The 21,515-nt window shown below is 52.4% G+C and overlaps 1 pseudogene; it reads left to right on the forward strand.

Moving 5' to 3' along the window:
* Positions 1-14,970: 14,970 nt before the first annotated feature.
* LOC119969902 lies at positions 14,971-20,386 on the forward strand (annotated as a pseudogene).
* The last annotated feature ends 1,129 nt before the right edge of the window (positions 20,387-21,515 follow it).

A 21,515-nucleotide genomic window follows, 5' to 3' on the forward strand; every position in this document is an offset into this window, starting at 1 on the left:
GATGATAATCTAATGCAGCACTGAAAGGTTTTCATATTAATAGTGGTGTCATTCTTTAAATGGGACATTAAACCAATGCATTTTCTGCCTTTCCAATGCTCCCACTGCAATGGGAAGATAATAGGTTTTGTATTCCTTTGGAGGAGTTAAATTGGGCTTAAATATCTTCTTCAACAGATTTGATCATCTGATCTCAATCTTATTATAGTCTTTCAGTAACCATGGTTACACAACATTTTAGATATTGCAACAGACATAATATCCAACTTGTGAAACATTGCATTTGTGTGCTGTAGCCCTCCTATGGTGATGAACTCAAGCTGGCGTGAATTAGTTGTCTGTTGTAACTACCCCATTGCTCCTTGTCCCAGGTTGACCAACTCGGGTCGAAAAGGCACAGTTCTTTTATTCTTTTTTTAAATTTTTTAAAATTTTTTATAAATTTAGATTACCCAATTATTTTTTCCAATTAAGGGGCAATTTAGCATTGCCAATCCACCTACTCTGCACATTTTTGGGTTGTGGGGGCGAAACCCACGCAGACACGGGGAGAATGTGCAAACTCCACACGGACAGTGACCCAGAGCCGGGATCGAACCTGAGACCTCAGCGCCGTGAGGCGGTTGTGCTAACCACTAGGCCACCGTGCTGCCCCATTTTATTCTTTTTTTTAATAAATCTAGAGTACCCAGTTCATTTTTCCAATTAAGGAGCAATTTAGCGTGACCAATCCACCTATCCTGCACATCTTTGGGCTGTGGAGGCGAAACCCACGTAAACACGTGGAGAATGTGCAAACTCCACACAGACAGTGACCCAGAGCCAGGATCGAACCTGGGACCTCAGCACTGTGAGGCTGCAGTGCTCCCTACTGCACCACCGTGCTGCCTGAAAACGCACAGTTAACCATGTAGATGGAAAGCTTAACAGCGGGAGCGGGGGTGGGGGGGAGGAGGCATGGAGTGGTGTTGGCAAGCCTGTGGCAATTGGGGGTACAGGTGAAACCTTCAGAGGTGGGGTGGGTCACACAAGTAATATGGGAGGAAATGCATCCTGGGATGGCTTGACCCAGGACATGGGAAAAATGGCTGAAATACGGATTCAAAATCACCCTGCCTTTGTCAGCCTTCACCATTACTCATGTTTCAGATATGCCACATGTAGTTGCTAAGGTCTAGATCAGGGGTTCTCAACCTTTTTTAACCCATGGACCCCTTTTCCTCTTAATTTTTTTTTGTGGACCCCCATAGCCATTCCACAGAAAAAAAAGCTTCTTATATGCGTGGTAAACTAATCCTAAAGTCCATCTACCTTACCGTGAGGGTTGGAAACGGATTAGCGGTATTTTCATACGCTGCCAAACTTATTCTAATATGAAAAGTAATGAAAAAAACTTTTTACTGACTAAATTGAATTAAATTACTCTAAAAATAACCAATTCATATCAAATATACACAGTTTCTAGTGATTACTGTGTTAAATCATTCATTAAACTTGTCAAGGAGAAACGTGGCATAAGCGTCAGGTCAACCGTGGGTATTTAATAAGCTGCTTCTCTCATTAAAAGTCCTCCGGGCTGTTCCTAGGGGACAATAGCCCTAGACTCTAGATTAACTCTTTTTATAAAGACATGGGTTTGCAGAGAGAAGTTGTCCCCCCAACGCTGCTTTGCTCTGATGAAGTTCCCCCATGGACACTGCATTGGACGTTCCTGGGAAAATCAGGCTCAGAAAGTCACGGAAGAAATGTGGAACAACATTGGGTCAGGGGAATTCATGAGCGTAGCAACAATCCAACCGTCATTATCACTAATTGGGGGATCCTGAACATTCGTTTATTGAAATATTTGATGCACAATTTTGAACTGGATGATACAAGTTGAGGTCTTGCTACTTTAAAAGAGACATATTTTAAATAGGAAATGCTTGAGAATTCAGGTTTACTCCCTTCCTGTGTCGCAGTTAGTTAGGTATCTGTAAAAACAATCATTTTGAACATTTGACCTTTGTCTCAAGCCTTGAACTTTGTCTCTGTACCAAATTGTGTCGAGGATAATAATTAATTTTTTCGATTTGTTAAGGAGAAAGGAAACAACATTAAATAAACAATATGCGAATTAACAAATGAAAGTCATTTTTACAACTGTTTCACGTGTTATATTTTAGTTATCGGGTGCAAAACAAAAGAAGACCCATTTTTAGGCCCATTGAAGTGCGGAGTCAGTTTTATCAGATTGAACACCTTTACCTTTTGGCACCAGCTGCAAGCAGTCAGCAGTAACCATTCCTTGCTTAGCTATTAGGTAGCTTAGAGTCAGAAAAACGTCATGTACTCAGCACAAATAGTGTGCCTTAATCCCTCATTTATATGTGCTACCTACACGTTAACACTACAATTATCCCCAGTCATGACTGTGGATCCATTTCAAATTCATAAATCCTATTAACGTAGTAATCTACAAATTGTTTGGAACACTTCAAGATTATATTCTACACTCTCAAATTTAAAAAATCATCAAAAGAACAAATATCAAGATGACCAGATATAATTCATACTCCAGGTCATTCAAATGTACTCGGAGTACGAATGGTGGGAAGAGTGGTTTTGAAATGAGAGACACAGGGTGGGCCGCATTGAAATCGGGAAAGGCGAGTGGGCGGAGAATCGGGCGGGAAGGAAAATTGTGGCAGGCGCCGGGCATATGCCAGAATGCCATTCTCTGATGCCTCAACAGTGGCATCAATGAGTTCTACTCCGCACGTACAGTAAATGCCATTCGCATATAATTAGTGGGCCTGACCCGGTATTCTCGGGGCCTCTGCAATGCCCCGCCTTTGTGGGGGCAGTTACTGACAGCAAGTTTCACTTGTAGTTTCGAAAATCGGGAAACAGGTGCCGTGGCTGATGAGGGAGAGAGAGGAGGTAGAACACACAGAGGCACGATCATGGGCTGCCGGTCCTGCCACTGGCAGGGCTGGCTGGTTGTGGGGGGGGCGGGTCATCTGTCAGGCCCAGGGGGACAGCTGGGGATGACTAGGGGATGGGCTATGGGATCGGCTTGACACCCATGGACCACGGTGTCCAGACATAGACCACCCTTGTTACGGCCTGCAAGGCAGCCATCTTGCTGCTCACCCCACTGACCACCCACCGTGGCCTGTGGTTGTTCACAGTGACACCGGCCATAAGGCTGCTCCTACCTCACCAACCCCGCAACCTAGCCCCCACCCTCCATTCCTCAGCCCCCGCACACTACCCCCCCCCCCCCCCCCCCCCCCACACACATCACCAAATTGCCCCCCTCCAACCAGGCACCATCCACTGGTGGGCAGCATGTGGCCCACCCAAGGGAAACGCCCTGCAGGAAGGCACCGGACGGGAGCTGTGGAGCGTGCCACTGGTATGGGGGGATGGCAGCCACCAGTACCCCTGGCAGCAGAGACGGGTGCCAGGGCCAAAGGCCACCCCCATGCCGGGCACCAACAAGGCCGAAGGTGTGGAGGGCAGAGTGTCAAGGGGAACGTACGGGGAGTGTGTGGGGATGGGGGAGGGGGACATGCTGGGCTCGGGTCTGCAGTGCAGGCCGGGGCCATCAGTTAGCCCAGTGGACCTGGTTGGGCATGGGGAACGCACCATGCAGCTAACATGTCTGACTGTCACTCCCCACAGACAATGGACTTCAGAATTCAACCAGGAATGATGGCCTTCATCCTAGTCCTCACAGCCCTGGGGCATACACTGAGGCTAGACGAGCTGGAGCTGTTTGAAGAGGGTCCAGCAGCAATGGAGCCTGTTGCAGAGGAACAGGAGGCAGCCGGTAAGGATGGAGAGACGGCCGCCGAACAGGCAGAGGAGGAGGTGGAAAGGAGGTGCCACATCAGACCCACTTGCTGAACCGGGCATGCTGTCAAAGACTCCGGCTGAGCAGGGAGACAGTGTGACATATCTGCCATATCATGGCGGACCTGGCACCGCAGGGTTATGGTGGAGGACACCCTCTCCTGGTGGCCATCAAGATGACGGTCGCCCTGAACTTTTTATGCCACGGGGTCCTTCCAGGCACTGAGTCAGGACCTGTCCGGGATCTCGCAGACCTCGGTGCACAGGTGCATCCCCAGCATAACAGAGATCATATACGCCCAGTTAACACAGGACATCAAATTCAATGTGGACTATTGTAGCCATCTAAGATGTCCACCTCCAAAGGACCATGGGAATATGGCCAACCCAGGACTCAGACAGATACACAGCCCATGTGCAAGTAAAACACAGGTAACCAGACCTGACCGAAACCCCCGCTTGTTTACATTTTAATGGCCCATTTTCCCAGGACAATAAAACTCCAATCAAGCAACTGGTACAGCCACAGACTGATCGGCGCCACTCCCCTTGCTCAGAAAGCACAACTGCCAAGGTCAATGACCGCTAAGGACCCGCCCAGCTGCCAAGGCACCCGCCCCTTTATTGGCCGAAATCGAAGACAGTGATCAGAGCCCTGTCGAACTATTGGGTCCAAGGTTAAGGACCACCCCAAAGAGTGCCAAATCCCAGGGAGATAAAAGAAAGCACAGCCATGTGTTCTGTCTCTTTTGGATCCGGCCTGTGCCTAGCCCAATTGCAGCAGGAACAGCCAGCTAAGTTCAAGGCCAACGATCGCTCCCTGATGGATGAGCCCAGCAGAGACAGAGCCACTTTCTTTGAACCAGCCAAGTGAAATCCATATTTGTCCTTTATCCATTTGCACAGTGCCGGTCGCCCTGAAGTTAAGTATAGGTTATTGTAGCTGATAGGTGTAGTTTAGCTTGTAGTAGATATTGGGCGCGATTCTCCCAAACCGGGAGAAATCGTAAGGCTGGCGTCAAATCCGGGCGGGTTTGACGCCAGCCCCCCCTCTTCCCGACCGGGAACCGATTCTGGTCCCCGGTCGGGGCTAGCATCCCGACGCCGTAAACTCCGGCACCGCGGGCTTAACGAATTTCGTTAAGCCCGCTTGCCAGAGTTAGCGCCGGCTGACGCGTCATATGACGTCAGCCGCGCATGCGCGGATTGGAAGACTCCAACCCGCGCATACGCGGATGACGTCATCGCGTATTTGCGCGAAACCCGCGCATGCGCGGGCCGGGATGCCCCTCAGCCGCCCCGCGAATGGATACTGCGGGGCGGCGGAAGGATAAATAGTGCGCGGGCATCGGGCCCGCTGCCCGCGATCGATGCCCACCGATCGCGGGCCCATGGCACCCTTGGCACGGCCGTGGTACTGTGTGCCAATCGGTGCCATGGTTATAAAAAGCGAGAGTTTACGGCCGTTTTTACGAACGGCCAGACCAGGTGTGTTTGCCGTTCGTAAAAACAGCCGTAAAGGGCTGGGAACTCGGCCCATCGGCCAGCTGAGAATCGCTGCTGGCCGTAAAAAAACGGCGGCAGCGATTCGTGTCGGGAGTTGGGCGTGGGGGGGGGGGGGGGGAGAATAGCGGGAGGGCGTCGGAACAGCGTGGCCGTAAAATTTTACGAGCCACACTATTCTCCGCACCGTCGGGAGTGCGGAGAATCTCGCCCATTGTGTTTGCATGTTGAGATAACTATTGTGTATGTAAATAAACCATCTTTTGAACTAACTAACTGATTGCGTGGTCATTTGATCGATATAAGGGAAAGGCTTGTGGTTCACTGAGTTAAATAAATAGAGCAACACCGTGCCCACCAGGATGCCTGGGCAGCGGGTTCGCTGTCATCGTCGAGATGTCCAGGTCCAGGGTGTGATCAACAGGATGCATGTCGCCTTACCAGCACCAGCCCATGGCAGGCCGGTCTTCAGAAACCAAAACCAGCTGGTGTGTGACCATGAGATGCACATCATGCACATCTGCACCCGATAACCGGACAGCGTGCATGATGCCTTCATCCTAGCGCATTCAACAGTTCCTGACAACAGGGGTTATCCACTGCGGTCGTGGCTGATAACCCCTATCCAGAGGCCACAGACTGAAGCGGAGGCGCACTACAACGATGCCCGCGCAGTGACCACGGGCATGATCGGTCAGTGCTTTGGCATCCTGAAGATGCGGTTCAGATGCTTGGACCGCTATGGATGGACCCTCCAGTATAGCGCTAGGAGGGTCTCCCGCATCATGCTGGCCTGCTGTGTCCTGCATAACATCACACAGCAGAGGGACAATGTGCTGGAGGAGAAGAATGAACACCAAGCCTCGTCCACTGAGGAGGATGCAATGGAGGGCGAGGATAGTCTGGGCATGGGGCCCGGGCTGGCACAGGAGGCTGCACAGCATGTGCGCCTGGGTCGGCGCACACGGGACATTCTAATCGTCTCCAGGTTCACCAACTAGGTAGCCTGGCAAGCGGTACGGACATCCCATCCCACCTCCACAACCAATGCCCCCCCCCCCCCATCTGGCCTGTCACTCCTCCCATGAACACCATCTCTGTGACACACTCCCCCCCCCCCCCCCCCCTCCCCCCCCCACTCCCCCGCTCCTTGCAAAGCCCTCCATAATACATGTAGCACGGGTCTGGTCCATGGGATGGAGGATGATGACAACCTGCTCTGTGATGAGCTCTGGTGCTCCACAGCGTTTGACAACGTCTGACTCCAGCCCACGGTAGCACTTCCCACTGTCCACCTGGGTGTTCCCTGCATGTGAGCTGGCCAATTCATCACATGGTCCCTCGCAAAAAACCTTGTGGTGGTGCCCGTGAGGAAGGTGGGGGGGGTTGGGCTGGGCTGGAGGCAGGGGGATGGGGTGGAGAGGGTGGGGAAGGTGGGGGGTGGGTTGGGATGGAGGCAGGGGGGATGGGGTGGAGAGGGTGGGGAAGGTGGGGGGGGGGCTGGGGTGAAGGCAGGGGGATGGAGTGGAGAGGGTGGGGAAGGTGGGGAATGGGCTGGGGTGGAGGCAGGGGGATGGAGTGGAGAGGGTGGGGAAGGTGGGGAATGGGCTGGGGTGGAGGCAGGGGGGATGGGGTGGAGAGGGTGGGGAAGGTGGGGGATGGGCTGGGGTGGAGGTATGGGGGGATGGGGTGGAGAGGGTGGGGAAGGTGGGGGATGGGCTGGGGTGGAGGCAGGGGGATGGAGTGGAGAGGGTGGGGAAGGTGGGGAATGGGCTGGGGTGGAGGTAGGGGGGATGGAGTGGAGAGGGTGGGGAAGGTGGGGAATGGGCTGGGGTGGAGGTAGGGGAGATGGGGTGGAGAGGGATGGGGATGGGACACCAGAGCAGTGAGCGCTGGCTGAACTGGGGTCCCTGGCCCATGCCCATCTCCAATGTCCGCCTATTCCCCACCCCGCCCCTGTGCCCCCTCTGCAGCCAGCCCAGACCAGCCCACCCTTCACACAGTTGACAGTGCACCGAGGCAGGTTTTCACATTGTGAACATGTGTTTATTGTGAACAAGTAACCATATAGAGGGGCTGGTTTTGCACAGGGCTAAATCGTTGGCTTTGAAGGCAGGCCAGCAGCACGGTTCAATTCCTGCACCAGCCTCCCCGAACAGGCGTCAGAATGTGGCGACTAGGGGCTTTTCACGGTAACTTCATTTGAAGCCTACTTGTGACAATAAGCGATTTTCATTTCATTTCATATGTATAGGTCTGTGTCGTAGCCCCTAACACTATCCAATGTGCTGCACCCGTGCCAACTTTACTGGTGTCTATTTTTCTGGCTTAACAGGCCGTAACACTAAGCTTAGGTGGATCCCCAGGCGGTACATCAGGAGTGGAAGCGATCCACTGCGATTCCCGCCTTGTGGCCTGGGTCCCCTTTAGCAGTTGTCTTCTGGAGCGACAGGGCCTGGATGGCGTGGTACCACCCTGTTCTGCCCATCAGATGTGCTTGGGACAGGGCCGGGCGGGGGGGGGGGGGGGGGGGGGGGGGGGGAGGGAGGGGGGGGGGGGGGGTCCGAGGTGCTGGGGTGTTCCAGCACCTCCTCTGCAGGAGTCACCAGCGCCTGTCCCATCACCTCCTCCCTCAGGGTGCCCGATGGTCCTCAGGCTACTCCGTGGGATGAGGGTGCAAGCGGAGCTAACCCCTGAGGCTCTCCCGCCACCTAGCACTGCCAGTTCTGTCTTGACCAGGGTCTCAATGTGCACGCCCATGGAGCACATGGAGTGGACCAACTCCCTCCGGGACTGTGACTGTGTAACCACCTTGTGGGTCCCTCCCACATCAACCAGTGGCTGCACTACCTCCCTCTGGGTCTGTGCCGCGTCGGCCAGCACCTGGGCAATGGTGCCGCGTCCTCAACCATGGCCACTGTGACTGGGCCATGCTCTGGAGCGTCATTGCAATGTCCAGGTGGCCCTGGTGCATGGATGCCTGTGATAGGGCAGCCCTGCCCTGAAACAATTGTCCCCAATGCCTCCAACACGGACTCCACCCGTGCAGTGTTGGCCTGGGTGGCACGCATGGTCGGTACCACCTCCTGCTCCTGCAGGCTGTTAGACTCCTCCACCTGCACCTGCAGGTGCTGAATGGTTGCTGACAGCCCCTCAGGCAGTCCCCGACTCTGTGTCTGCATCTCCATTTTCGATGTGAGAGCCACATCCAGAAGCCCAAGACCGGTCTGGTCGGCACCTAGTTCCTGGGGCCAGGCCACACTGCAACTGTCCACCTCTTCAGAGATTCCTACTTCCCTTGATGTACCACAGCACGTGTGGGCGGGCATCAGATTGTGCCCCAGGAGCCTCTTCACTATCATACCCAACCGAGGAGAGTGTCTCTGAGCTGGTGGGGGATGTTATTGACAGCTGTGATGGGAAATCAGTGTCATCCCCAGACTGGTGCTCCGGGGTGTTTCAGGCTGGCGCTTGGAGGCTCACATCATTGTCTGTTGCCTCCTCATCGCTAGAACCTGCTTGTGGTTGGGGATGGGAAAACCAGAAGGGCCTGCCTTGTCGCCAGGTTATCCTTCAAGACACAAGACATGACGCATGATTGAATCACGGGTTTAGGTGGTGTACGGGTGGTGTGGGGTTGGTGAGGGGGTCGCGAGGGGTAGTGTGCGGGTGGTGAAGGGGTGGCGAGGGTGTGGTGTAGGGGTGGTGAGGGGTGGTGTGGGGGGTTGGGATGGGGGTCGTGCCACGCATGGCATGGGAAACCGCAATGCAGCAGGGTCTCACTAGGTTGCCTGATGCTGACCTCCACCTCGGCGACTGCCCTCTCTCCGGACCAGGTCCAGTGCCCACTCCTCTGCGGCGATGAGGGGCCGCAGGTCCGGCGGTCCAGCTCTGGTCTTCTCTCTCTCTCTGTTTATGCATTGCCTTCTCCTGGGGGTGGGGAGGAGTGGGGGGGGGGGGGGGGGGGGGGGGGACTGGTGGCCTTTGTAGCAGCCAGTATAGGTGCTGACATGTGGTGGAGGGTGTGGTGCGTGCATGCTGCAGGCAGGTGTAGTATGGTCGCCCTCCGGGTTGGGGGGGGGGGGGGGGGTGTTACGGATATTTGGGATGAGGGTTGGTGCCAGGCCACAGTGCTGCATACTCATCCTGGCTGCCCTGAGGAGGTCGTGCAGTTTCTTTCTGCACTGCTGTCTGGTCCTGGCGATGGGGCCGTCGGTGCTCACGGCCTCTGCCACCTGCGCCCAAGCCCGGTGTACAGCAGCGGGAGGCAGCCTCCTTCCCACCCCTGGGAAGAGGGTGGCCCGCCTCTCCTCCACGCCGTCCAGTAAGGTCTCAAGCTCTGCATCCGCGAACTGGGGTGCTGCTCTTCTTGCTGCCATCTTGTTGGCTGGGATGAGTGTGTGTGGGAAGTGGAGTGCTTATCTGTGGCTGCAGCTTCTCAGCCTCTCGAGTGCCAAAATCGACCCCGGTGAATCAGACACCGTTTTTCATTGGGATTGTTCAAGTTCCATGTCCCCCGGTGCTGGCCCATTATCAGATCATGAATTGCTCCAAGACCGGTGCCAATTTTGTTGTTGGATATGTCCACCGATTTAGTCCGTGCGTAAACTGAAACGGGGAATCCCACCCATGTTTTTTCTGATAAAGCTGCCTTCCAAAACAATTACAACTTCTGGGTTTAATCTATTTATATAATATGTTTATCCTGTCCCAGAGCTGAAGCTGAAATGCCGGAACACATAATGCTGAGTCTTAACAGCCAATTGCAGCAAGATCTTTTTATTGAGTTTTAAGGCATCTGCCAAAATTCAAAAGTTTCCAGTGCCTCTTTGCTTTTCTAACAGTAAAGTTCCTTTATTATCCACACCAGCAAATAATAGGTAATGGGCAAGGAACACATAAAGGATAATATAATAAAAATATATGCCTTTTCTGAGGCTAAGTGCCGGCGCCAACATAGAATCTGTGGGTGATTCACGACGGGAAACTCAGCGCGAGCCCCTCACTGATTCCAGTCCCAGTGAGGGGCTAGCACCACGGCAGATTGGGAATAACCATGGATCACGCAGAAACGGCCGGACAATCGCCGGGTCTCGGGCCGCGCACACGCAGGGCTGACGAGCTGCACTGGTCATGCAGGAAAATATGGCGCCAGCTGTGCTGGAACCCTAACCCACCCACTCCGACCCCGCAGCCACTCCCTGACCACCCCCACCACTCCCCCAGCCCTAGCAGAAGCAACTCGGCCAGTGGCACAGATACCGGACGAGTGTGGCGGTGCTGGACACTGTCCGCAGCTGGCACACCAGGTTCCTGACCACTGGGACCACACCTAGCCATCATGAACGCGGCCAATCGGGGGCAGAGCATCATGGATGGGCCAGCTGATGACACCGATTTGGAAGGGGCAGAACATCGCAAACTGGCATCAAACCACCGCCTGCCCCAAATCCGGTGTCGGAAGCCATTCTCCGCCTGATCGCTGATCCTGATTTCGGCATCGGGCTCCGGAGAATTCCGCCCATATATAAGAACTTTGGTAATAAAGAGGTCTAATGGATGAAAGAAGCATGTTAGTAGCTGGGAATGAGGGATTAGTAGAGAAAAGTCCTTTTTCACTTTTACTCAGGAGTGATGGGTGTTCGGACTGTAATGGAAGGTGCTGGCGGTTATTATTAAAAGATAAATGGTACAAAGGAAACAATTTAAACACTTAAGATAAACATATCAACAGGGCAATTTGTGATGGCACAAAATTAGCAAACTGTGATTTTGTGAAATGCATTTTGGTTAGAAATGAGGCAACATCGTTTTATAGGCATCAACTGAGTGCAATGGTGAGTGGAATGTTTCATTCTGGAGACTATATACAGTGGTGTACAAGAAAGTGAAATTTCTCCTCTGGTCTCTTTTGTATCTCTCCCCTCTCACCTTAAACCTGTGCCCTCTAGTTCGAGACTCCTCTACCTTTGGCAAAAGATATTGACTATCTACCTTATCTATGCTCTTCATTATTTATCAGACCTCTATAATATCACTCCAATACCTCCTAAGCTCCAGGGAAAAAAGTCCCAGCCTATCCAGCCTCCCTTTATAACTCAGACCATCATGTCCTGGTAGCATCTTTCGGAAGCAAAGAGTAGGGATTAATGGTTGTTTCTCTGGTTGGTAATCAGTAGCTAGTGGTGCCCCTCAGGGATCAGTGTTGGGCCCACAATTGTTCACAACTTACAGAGATGATTTGAAGTTGGGGACCAAGTGCAATGTGTCAAAGTTTGCCGATGACACTAAGATGAGTGGTAACGCAAAAAGTGCAGAGGATACTGGAAGTCTGCAGAGGGATTTGGATAGGTTAAGTGAATGGGCTAGGGTCTGGCAGATGGAATACAATGTTGACAAATGTGAGGTTATCCATTTTGGTAGGAATAACAGCAAAAGGGATTATTATTTAAATGATAAAATATTAAAACATGCTGCTATGCAGAGGGACGTGGGTGTGCTAGTGCATGAGTCACAAAAAATTAGTTTACAGGTCCAACAGGTGATGAAGAAGGCGAATGGAGTTTTGTCCTTCATTGCGAGAGGGATGGATTTTAAGACGAGGGAGGTTATGCTGCAATTGTATAAGGTGTTAGTGAGGCCACACCTGGAATATTGTGTTCAGTTTTGGTCTCCTTACTTGAGAAAGGACGTACTGGCGCTGGATGGTGTGCAGAGGAGATTCACTAGGTTAATCCCAGAGCTGAGGGGGGTGGATTCGAGGAGAGGTTGAGTAGACTGGGACTGCACTCGTTGGAATTTAGAAGGATGAGGCGGGATCTTATAGAAACATACAAAATTATAAAGGGAATAGATAGGATAAATGCGGGCAGGTTGTTTCCACTGGCAGGTGAAAGCAGAACTAGGGGACATAGCCTCAAAATAAGGGGAAGTAGATGTCGGACTGAGTTTAGGAATAACTTCCATCCAAAGGGTTGTGAATCTATGGAATTCCTTGCCTGGTGAAGCAGTTGAGACTTCTTCATTAAATGTTTTCAAGATAAAGATAGATAGTTTTTAAAGAATAAAGGAATAAAGGGTTATGGTGTTTGGGAGGGAAAGTGGAGCTGAGTCCACAAAAGATCAGCCATGATCTCATTGAATGGTGGAGCAGGCTCGAAGGGCCAGATGGTCTACTCCTGCTCCTAGTTCTTATGTTATGTTCTTTGGCTTCGGTCACCAAGCCAAATTTGTATCCAATTGGCTACCTCTCCCTGAGTTCCATGAGATTGAACCTTTTGCAACAACCTATAATGTGGTATCTTGTCAAAGGCCTTGCGAAAGTCCATGTAGACAACGTCGACCGCACTGCCCTCATCTAGCTTCTTAGTTACCCCTTCAAAAACTCAATCAAATTTGTTAGACATGACTTTCCCCTTACAAAGTAATGCTGCCTTTCCCTAATTAGCCCTTGCTTGTCTAAATGCCTGCAGATCCTATTCCTCAGAATGCCTTCTAATAACTTACCCACTACAGACGTATCGCTCACCGGTCTGTAGTTCCCAGGCTTATCCCTATGACCCTTCTGAAACAAGGGCACGACATTTGCTACCTTCCAATCTTCAGACACCTCTCCTGTGGCTGTCGATGATTCAAATATCTCATCTAGGGGTCCAGCAATTTCCTCCCTAGCCTCTGACAATGTCCTGGAATATATTTCATCAGGTCCCGGGATTTATCTATCTTGATCCACTATAATGCCTCCAGCACCTCCTGCTCTGTAATATATACACTCCTCAAGGCATCACTTTTTATTTCCCCAATTTCCCTAACATTTGTGCATTTATCAACAGTAAATGCCGATGAGAAATATGTATTTAGGACCTCTCCCATCCCTTGTGGATCCACACATAGATGACCTTCTTTATCCTAAAGAGGCCCTACTCTATCCCTAATCACTCTTTTGCTTTTGATGTATTTGTAAAAGCTCTTTGGATTTTCCTTTGCCTTATCTGCCAAGACAATCTCATGTCCCCTTTTTGCCCTCCTGATTTCTCTCTTAACTCTACTCCGACATCAGGTGGCTCTCCTCCATACAACAGAAAATTAGGCACTTTAGGCCGAATTTAGCCCACAAAAATGGACTTAAACATCCCCTCACCCTCAATATTAGCACAGACGACAAAAATGCCAGGAAGAAGAAGCTCAAGAGGCCACAGGGACATCAGGAATTTCAGCAAGGGACAGGAGCGGCGAATAGGCGGGTGGGCGGGCCCACGAGAGGCAAAGGGTCCCCGGTCTCCCCCGAGATAGGGAGACTGGTGACCCGAGAAACAAGATCCGCCAACTGCCCCCCCCCCCCCCCCCCCCCCCCCCCCCCCCCCCCGCCAGACGATGGATGAAAGATGTTCCTTACCAAGGAACCAAATGCAATGAAGACGACATCAAGATTAAGATGAAGGCGGCAGTCAAGGTGGCAATGGCAGAGGCGCTAGCCGCCATGCAGACAGCACTCGAGAGAATGGGGAAGAGATTGAAAGCCCAGGGGAGCGCGATACAGGAGCTGGAAAAGACGTTAATGGATCAGGGTGACCGAATCGTCTCCCTAGAGACCAAGAACGAGAGCTTGGTGGCGACTGGGAAGCCTGAAAGGGAAGGTCGAGGAAGAGGAGAATTGGCCGAGGGGGGCAAAACATTTTAATACTGAGCCTGCCGGTGGGGATCGAGGGCAGGGATCCAACCAACTACGTCGCCCAAATGCTGGGCAACCTAGTTAGGAGGGACAGCTGCCCCAAACCACCGGAGATCATCAGAGCTCACAGGTCCGTCCGACCAAAGCCCAGAGCCGGGGAGCAGCCGAGGGTGATAATAGCCCAGCTGTATAAATATCCCAGCCCAGCCCAAATGTCCCATTTGACTGCCCAGCAGAGACAGACGGGTTCGTCCGTAAGAATGGTCTGGATAGGCAGGTGAGAGGGAGCGGTGAGGAAGGCACGGAGGAAGCAAAAGTAAGAAATGGACAATTTTATGTGGGACTGCATTGCCTCACTATAAACAGGGGAACCAGCTCATCAGAAGTAAGCTCTGCTGCCTAATGCAGGGTGAGGGTGCTGGGCTTGGGAGAGGGTGAGAAGGAGATAGAAGGGACACTAGCAGATCGGGAGTAGGAGAAGGTCAGATCAACCCTGGGAGAGGGGCCACCACAGTAGCGGGAAAGCTAGCGCCAGGACGTATGAGGGAGAGGGGGGCTGTGGCATATCTCCCACCAGGGAGAGAGAGCCTCTGGGGTGGGAGGGGGGGGAACACAACAACAGAGGGGGTGGCGGGGGACAGCAGGTGGAATCAAAACCATGGGGGGAACAAAATGTTAAGAGGGGAAGGGCTCTAGCCTGGCTTCAGTAGGTCGATATCGGAACTATGAAACAAGATAGCACTGCAAGCAGTCACTTTGCAGGGTCCCTAAACAAAGGGAAACCCGGGAGTGCAGGGGCTCACCCACATACAATTGACGGCCATGTTGGGGGTTCCTGGACAAAGAGCAGCCCCAGAGCAAAGAGGCTCGGCCTCATGGTGAGAACAGTGACCACAGCCATTTTGAATGGCCTCCTTACAAAGGGAAACCTGCCATTGATGCCATGTGTAGTGTGAGCCTGACACACATCAGCCATGGTTAGAAGAGATCCCAATAAGTCTCAGGGCAAGATGTCCTCATATGCATACTTTGTGCAGACTTGTCGAGAGGAACACAAGACGAAACACCCCGAAGCCAGCGTCAACTTTGCAGAGTTCTCAAAGAAATTTCAGAAAGGTGGAAGACCACGTCCGGCAAAGAGAAGTCAAAGTTTGAAGAGAAGTGCGACAAGGTCCGTTATGATTGGGAGGTGAAGAACTATGTCCCTCAAAAGGGGGATAAGAAGAAGAAGAAGGATCCAAATGCCCCCAAGAGATCACCATCGGCATTTTTCATTTTCTGCTCTGAGAACCACCCAAAGATCAAGAGTCAATCTCCTGGAAGTCCATTGGGGAAGCTGTAAAGAAGCTGGGAGAGATGTGGTCTACGGTGCAACCCAAGGATAAAGTACCATGGGCGAAATTCTCCCCTACCCGGCGGGGCGGGGGGTCCCGGCGTAGCGGAGTGGCGCCAACCACTCCGGCGTCGGAGGAGTGGCTCCCGCTCCGCCGACTGGCGCCAACGGCCTTTGTCGCAACGCCGCCCGGCGTTGGGGCTGGTCGAAAGGCCTTCGCCGGTCGACGTGAGTCCGTGCATGCGCCGGAGCGTCAGCGGCTGCTGACGTCACCACCGGCGCATGCGCGGTGGAGGGGGGTCTCTTCCGCCTCCGCCATGGTGGAGGCCGTGGCGGCGGCGGAAGAAAAAGAGTGCCCCCACGGCACAGACCCGCCCGTCGATCGGTGGTTCCCGATCGCGGGCCAGGCCACCGTGGGGGCACCCCCCGGGGTCCGATCGCCCCGCGCCCCACCCAGGACCCCGGGGCCCACTCCCGCCGCCTGCTCCCGCCGGCACAGAGGTGGTTTAAACCACGTCGGCAGGAGAGGCCTGACAGCGGCAGGACTTCAGCCCATCGTGGGCCGGAGAATCACCGCAGGGGGCCCGCCGATCGGCCCCGCTGATTCCCGGGTGGCGGAGAATTCCGGCCATGGCGGGGGTGGGATTTACGCCGGCCCCGGGCGATTCCCCGACCCTGCGGGAGATCGGAGAATTCCGCCTCATATGAGCAGAAGGCATCCAAATTTAAAGGAGAAATATGAAAAGGAGGTTGCAGCCTATCATGGCAAATGCAAGGGTGAAACTGGTAAGAAACCTGCTGCCAAGCCAGCTCAGGCTACAAAGAAGAAGGAGGACGAGGAGGAACACAGAACACAGAACATACAGTGCAGGAGGAGGCCATTCGGATTGTCCAGAAGACCAGACTGTCTTTGTCAAATGTGGACAGTAAACTGCGAACATCAGGCATCTGCTGAACGTAACAATGACCCAAGCCGGGAAGAGAACACCAGAGGTGATCATCTCCCTGGACCCAGAAAAGGCCTTCGACAGAGTTGAGTGGAAATACCTCATTGAGGAACTGGAGCAGTTTGGAATAGGAACAGGGTTCACCTCATGAGTGAACCTCCTATGCAACATCTCCAAGGTGAGCATTCGGACCAACGCCCCCAGCTATGAATACTTCCAGCTGCACAGAGACACAAGGCAGGGATGCCCACTGACCCCGCTCTTGTTCTCCTGTGGCGCTGGCAATCGGGCGGCTGGCGATTTCCCTGAGAGCGGCAAGAGGTTGGAAGGGAATCTGATGAGGGGGCAGAGTCTCACTCTATGTGGATGACCTGCTTCTCTACGTCTCGGACCCGCAAAGTGGCATGAAAGAAAGCATGAAGCCCCTGCAAGAGTTTGGAGTCTTCTCAGGCTACAAACTCAACCTGGGCAAAAAGAAAGTTTTCCCAGTGAACCCAAGAAGGGGATGGGCAGAGCTGGAGGGTCTACCGTTTAAACAAGCCCAAAGCATATTCCGCGACCTGAGGATCCAGGAAGTTAAAAAGGACCTACAGAGATGGGATACATTCCCGTTTTCCCTGGGGTGGGAGGGTGCAGATGATCAAGGTGAACGTAGTGCCTAGGTTCCTCCTCCTGTACAGGAATGACCCTCCAAGCCCTCACCACAGCAGCACTCCCATCCCCGCCAGCAAAACATTTTTCCAAGCCCAGTGGTTGTAGCGACCCTGAGAACTTGGAACCAGATGAGGCAGCACTTCGGTCTGACCGAAGTGTCCGTCATGGCCCCCTTCTGCGGCAACCATATGTTGCACCAGCCATGCTCGATGCCACCTTCACAAGATGGAGACAGGACGGAGGGACACTGATGGTTAGGGACTTTTACAAGGGTGACAGACTAGCGACCTTAAAGGAGCTGATGGAAAAATTGGAAATATCAAATGGGAACGAACTCCGACATCTGCAAGTCAGAACCTTTCTCCAAAAGGAGATGACTACATACCCACAAACTCTGAAAAGCAGAAAGCTAGAGGAGTTATTGGACGCGGACAGTGTGGGGAAGGGAAACTGGGGACCTCTAAGGACGACTCTTAGAAAGAACGCGCTACCCACTGGACGAGACACGGGAAAAGTGGGAGGAAGAGCTAGGGACAGAAATAGGGTGGGGAGTCGGAGCGAAGAACTGTGCAGGGCCAACTCCATATCCTCCTGCGCAAGGCTAGTCCTCATGCAGCTGGAAGTAGTGCACAGAACACACCTGACAAGAACCTGAATGAACAGGTTCTTCCAGAAGGTGGAGGACAAATGTGAACGGTGCCAGGTGTAGCCATGCTGGCCACGCAAAATGGACACTGAGCCAAAGTAAAATGGAAGACAGAAGGAAAAGTCTGTTTAGTGAGAACAGACAGTCTGCTCTCAACTAATTAGCATTTTGCAAGCAGCAAACCAGTTTCTGGCCAGGTGCAAGATCTCCAAGCCAAAGGTGTTAATGGCAAAGCGCTTAGCATTCTGATGAGGCAGCCCAGATCCAGGCACGAACAATGGCAACATTTCCATCTCAATGTAACACTTAATTGGTTGCGCAGACAGGATGGCACCAGAGTAAAGAATATCGAAACCACCCCCCAACATCGAGGAAGGCCCTCGCATTGGAGGATTTCGAAGGTAACCGTTTGGAAACGCTCCAATCGGTACCGAAAGGTAGAGCCCGCCTAGAAGGGGGCAAGGACATTAGAGAGGGGTATAAAGGCAAATTCCCCACAGAGCCCGGTCTGTTAAACCCGTGCTCCGGCCCTGATAGACATCTTGCATCCTGACTCCAGCCGTTGAGCACCAGCCGCCGAAACCGTAAGTTCAACGCTCGCTACGCGATCCAAGCCCACTAGACCCCCAGTATCAGAATGCTTGCTGAAGGCTGCAGTACAAGACCAGGACGAAGGCCTCGTTCTCTGACCTTGCCTGTTCCTGTTAGATAAGTATTCTGTTCACTTAAGTTTAGTTATAGCTTAGTCTCTTAGTGTGTGCATGAGTATTTATTATAACTGTATAATAAATATTGATCGTTTGAACCTTACTAATCGGTGTATCGTCTTTATTACTTTGAACTTGACCTTGGAATACTTGTGACGTTGTCTATACGGCAACTGGCGACTCCCAGAGCTGAATAATTACATAGAACAGAGCCTAGTAGTGTTAAGCACACGTCGAATACGGAGGCGTGTTAATACACTCCAATAAACGCGTTTTACGCCCATAGTAAAACGTGCAACACAGGGAAGCCCAGCCATCCACGCCCACATGTTCTGGGACTGCCCCAGATTTGTTGAGTTTTGGACAGCATTCTTCGGGGTGATGTCCAAGGTGATGGGGGTGAGGGTGGAGCCGTGCCCAAGAGTGGCAGTCTTCAAGGTATCAGACCAGCCAGAACTATTCATGGGGGAGGGCAGCAGGGTGGCGCAGTGGTTAGCATTGCTGCCTCACTGCGCCGAGGTCCCAAGTTCGATCCCGGCTCTGGTTCACTGTCCGTGTGGAGTTTGCACATTCCTCCCCGTGTCTGCGTGGGTCTCACCCCCACAACTCAAAGATGTGCTGGTTAGGTGGATTGACCACGCTAAATTGCCTCTTAATCGGAAAAAGAAAAATAATTGGCTACTCCAAATTTTTTTTAAAAGAACTATTCACAGGGCAGCACGGTGGCCTAGTGGTTAGCACAACCGCCTCACCGCGCTGAGGTCCCAGGTTCGATCCCGGCTCTGGGTCACTGTCCGTGTGGAGTTTGCACATTCTCCCCGTGTCTGCGTGGGTTTCGCCCCCACAACCCAAAAATGTGCAGAGTAGGTGGATTGGCCACGCTAAATTGCCCCTTAATTGGAAAAAATAATTGGGTAATCTAAATTTTTTTTTAAATAAATAAATAAATAAATAAAAGAACTATTCACGGGGAAGAGGGCCGACGACCAAACGTTTGCTTCTCTAATTGCACAACAGAGAATCCTGCTCGGCTGGCGATCAGCTGCACCACCCACAGCTGCAGACTGTCTGGCAGACCTGTCGGAATTTCTCCACCTGGAGAAGATCAAGTTCACCATCTGAGGGTCAGAGGATGACTTTCACAAAGCATGGAGGCCATTCACCAACTTGTTGCAGGACCTGTTCGAAGCCAACAGCCAATAGAGCGGGGTAGGCAGGGGACGTACGGGAGCCAATGGAATCAAAGGGAAATGGATGAGGGGGGAGGGGGGCAGGCTGTGGAAAAAGGAGGGAGAGGCCACAAAGCAACCAACACAGAGGCCAGGGAGCTTAGAACAAGACCACAAGAAAAGGAACCCCCAAGGGAATACCAAAAATAGGACAGGAAGAGGGGGAAAGGAAAGGGGAAAACACAATAACAAAAGGGGGGGAGAAAGGGAAGGGGAGGGCACTGCCCACATGTAAAAAGCAAATAACTACCCAGTGAAGGGCTGAGGAAAGGTTCCTGAAACAACAAATGAAGAGGGCGGGGGGGGGGGGGGGGGGGGGGGGGGGGGCGAGAGTACAAAGGTGGGGAGGGGTGATCAGCACAAAGGAAAATGACATGTACATTGTAATCAGCACTGTTATCCCTACTGATCCTGAGCAGTCTTCACAAGGTAGACATGGAAAGGACGTTTCCTCCTGTGGTTGAGTCCAGAACTAATGGGCACTTTTTTTTAAATTAGGGGTCACCCTGAAAGGACAGAATTTTTTTTTGTTAAATAATTCTATCGAATTTTACATTTGTACAATATACAGAAGGTGATTGAAACAGTTATAATTTACATTTTACATGTTTTTCTTTCCTCAGCACTCCCTCTTCCTTCCCCCCTCCCCCCACATTCCTCCCCCCCCCCCCCCCCCTCCTCCCCCCCCCACCCCTTTTTTGTTATTCGGTCTCTGTCTTAGGCCCGTTCTTCTGCCATAGAGGTGAAAGTCTATCTTTCATTTTGATTTTGTTGTTGTCCCTATGGCTTTGTTAATAATATTAATCTTTTATTGTCACAGATAGGCTCATGCAACATTGCAGTGAAGTTACAATGAAAAGCCCCTAGTTGCCACATTCCGGCGCATGTTCGGGTACACGGAGGAAGAATTCAGAATGTCCAATTCACCTGACAGCACATCTTTCGGGACTTGTGGGTGGAAACCGGAACACCCGGAGGAAACTCACGCAGACACAGAGAGAAGCTGCAGACACTGCAGAGACAGTGACCCAAGCCGGGAATCGAACCTGGGACCCTGGCACTGTGAAGCAACAGTGCTACCCACTGTGCTACCATGCTGCCCAGCAGTGAGGGGAAGGGGGTATCTGGCCCCTCTTTGCTCTTTCCCTCTGTACCCTCCTGGTATTTCGCTGGGTTCCTACCTTTCTGTCCCCACCCTGTTCCTGTTTGCTTTGTATAGTCCTTATGCAAAGCAAAAGCCAAGGCTTCGGCCCTCTTCCCCATATGAAGTCTCGGCTGGTCCAGTACCCCGAAGACTGCCACTCTCAGGCACGGCTCCACCCTCACCGCCACAATCTTGGAAATCACCTCGAAGAAGGCCATCCAGAACCTGGCAAGTCTGGGGCAGGCCCAGACCATGTGGGCATGGGTGAACAGGCATCCCTGGCACCGTTCACATTTATCCTTCACCTCCAGGAAGAATCTGTTCATTTGGGTTCTTGCCAGGTGAGCTCTGTGCACCACTTTAAACTGCATGAGGTTTAGCCTTGTGCAGTAGGAGTTGGAGTAGGCCCTGCTCAGTGCTTCGCTCCAGATTCCCCACCCTACTTCTGTCCCTGTTTCGTCCTCCCATTCCTGTCTTGCTCCATCTAATGTTGTTCTTGCCCTTTCTAAACGTCGTCCGTAAATTTACCCACTCCTCCCTTGTTCCATACTGTCTGCGTCCAGCAGTTCCTCCAGCAGTCTGTCTCTCGGGGCCCTAGGGTACGTCGTTGTCTCCTTGCGGAGAAAGGTTTTCCAGTCTTTCCGTCAGCTCATCCAAGGTTGCAAGTCTGTCCCCCAGAATCGCTAGCGACCCTCCATCCTGGCTCCACTTCTTAAAGGTTTGCATCTAGCATGGTCGGTGGGGATTTGTGGTTGCCGCAGATGGTGGCCACGATGGACACCTCGGTTAAGACAAAGTACTGTCTCATTTGGTTCCAAGTTTTTAACGTAGTTACCACCAC

This window comes from Scyliorhinus canicula, chromosome 8, assembly GCF_902713615.1.
Source record: "Scyliorhinus canicula chromosome 8, sScyCan1.1, whole genome shotgun sequence".
In the NCBI taxonomy this organism is placed as follows: Eukaryota; Metazoa; Chordata; class Chondrichthyes; order Carcharhiniformes; family Scyliorhinidae; genus Scyliorhinus; species Scyliorhinus canicula.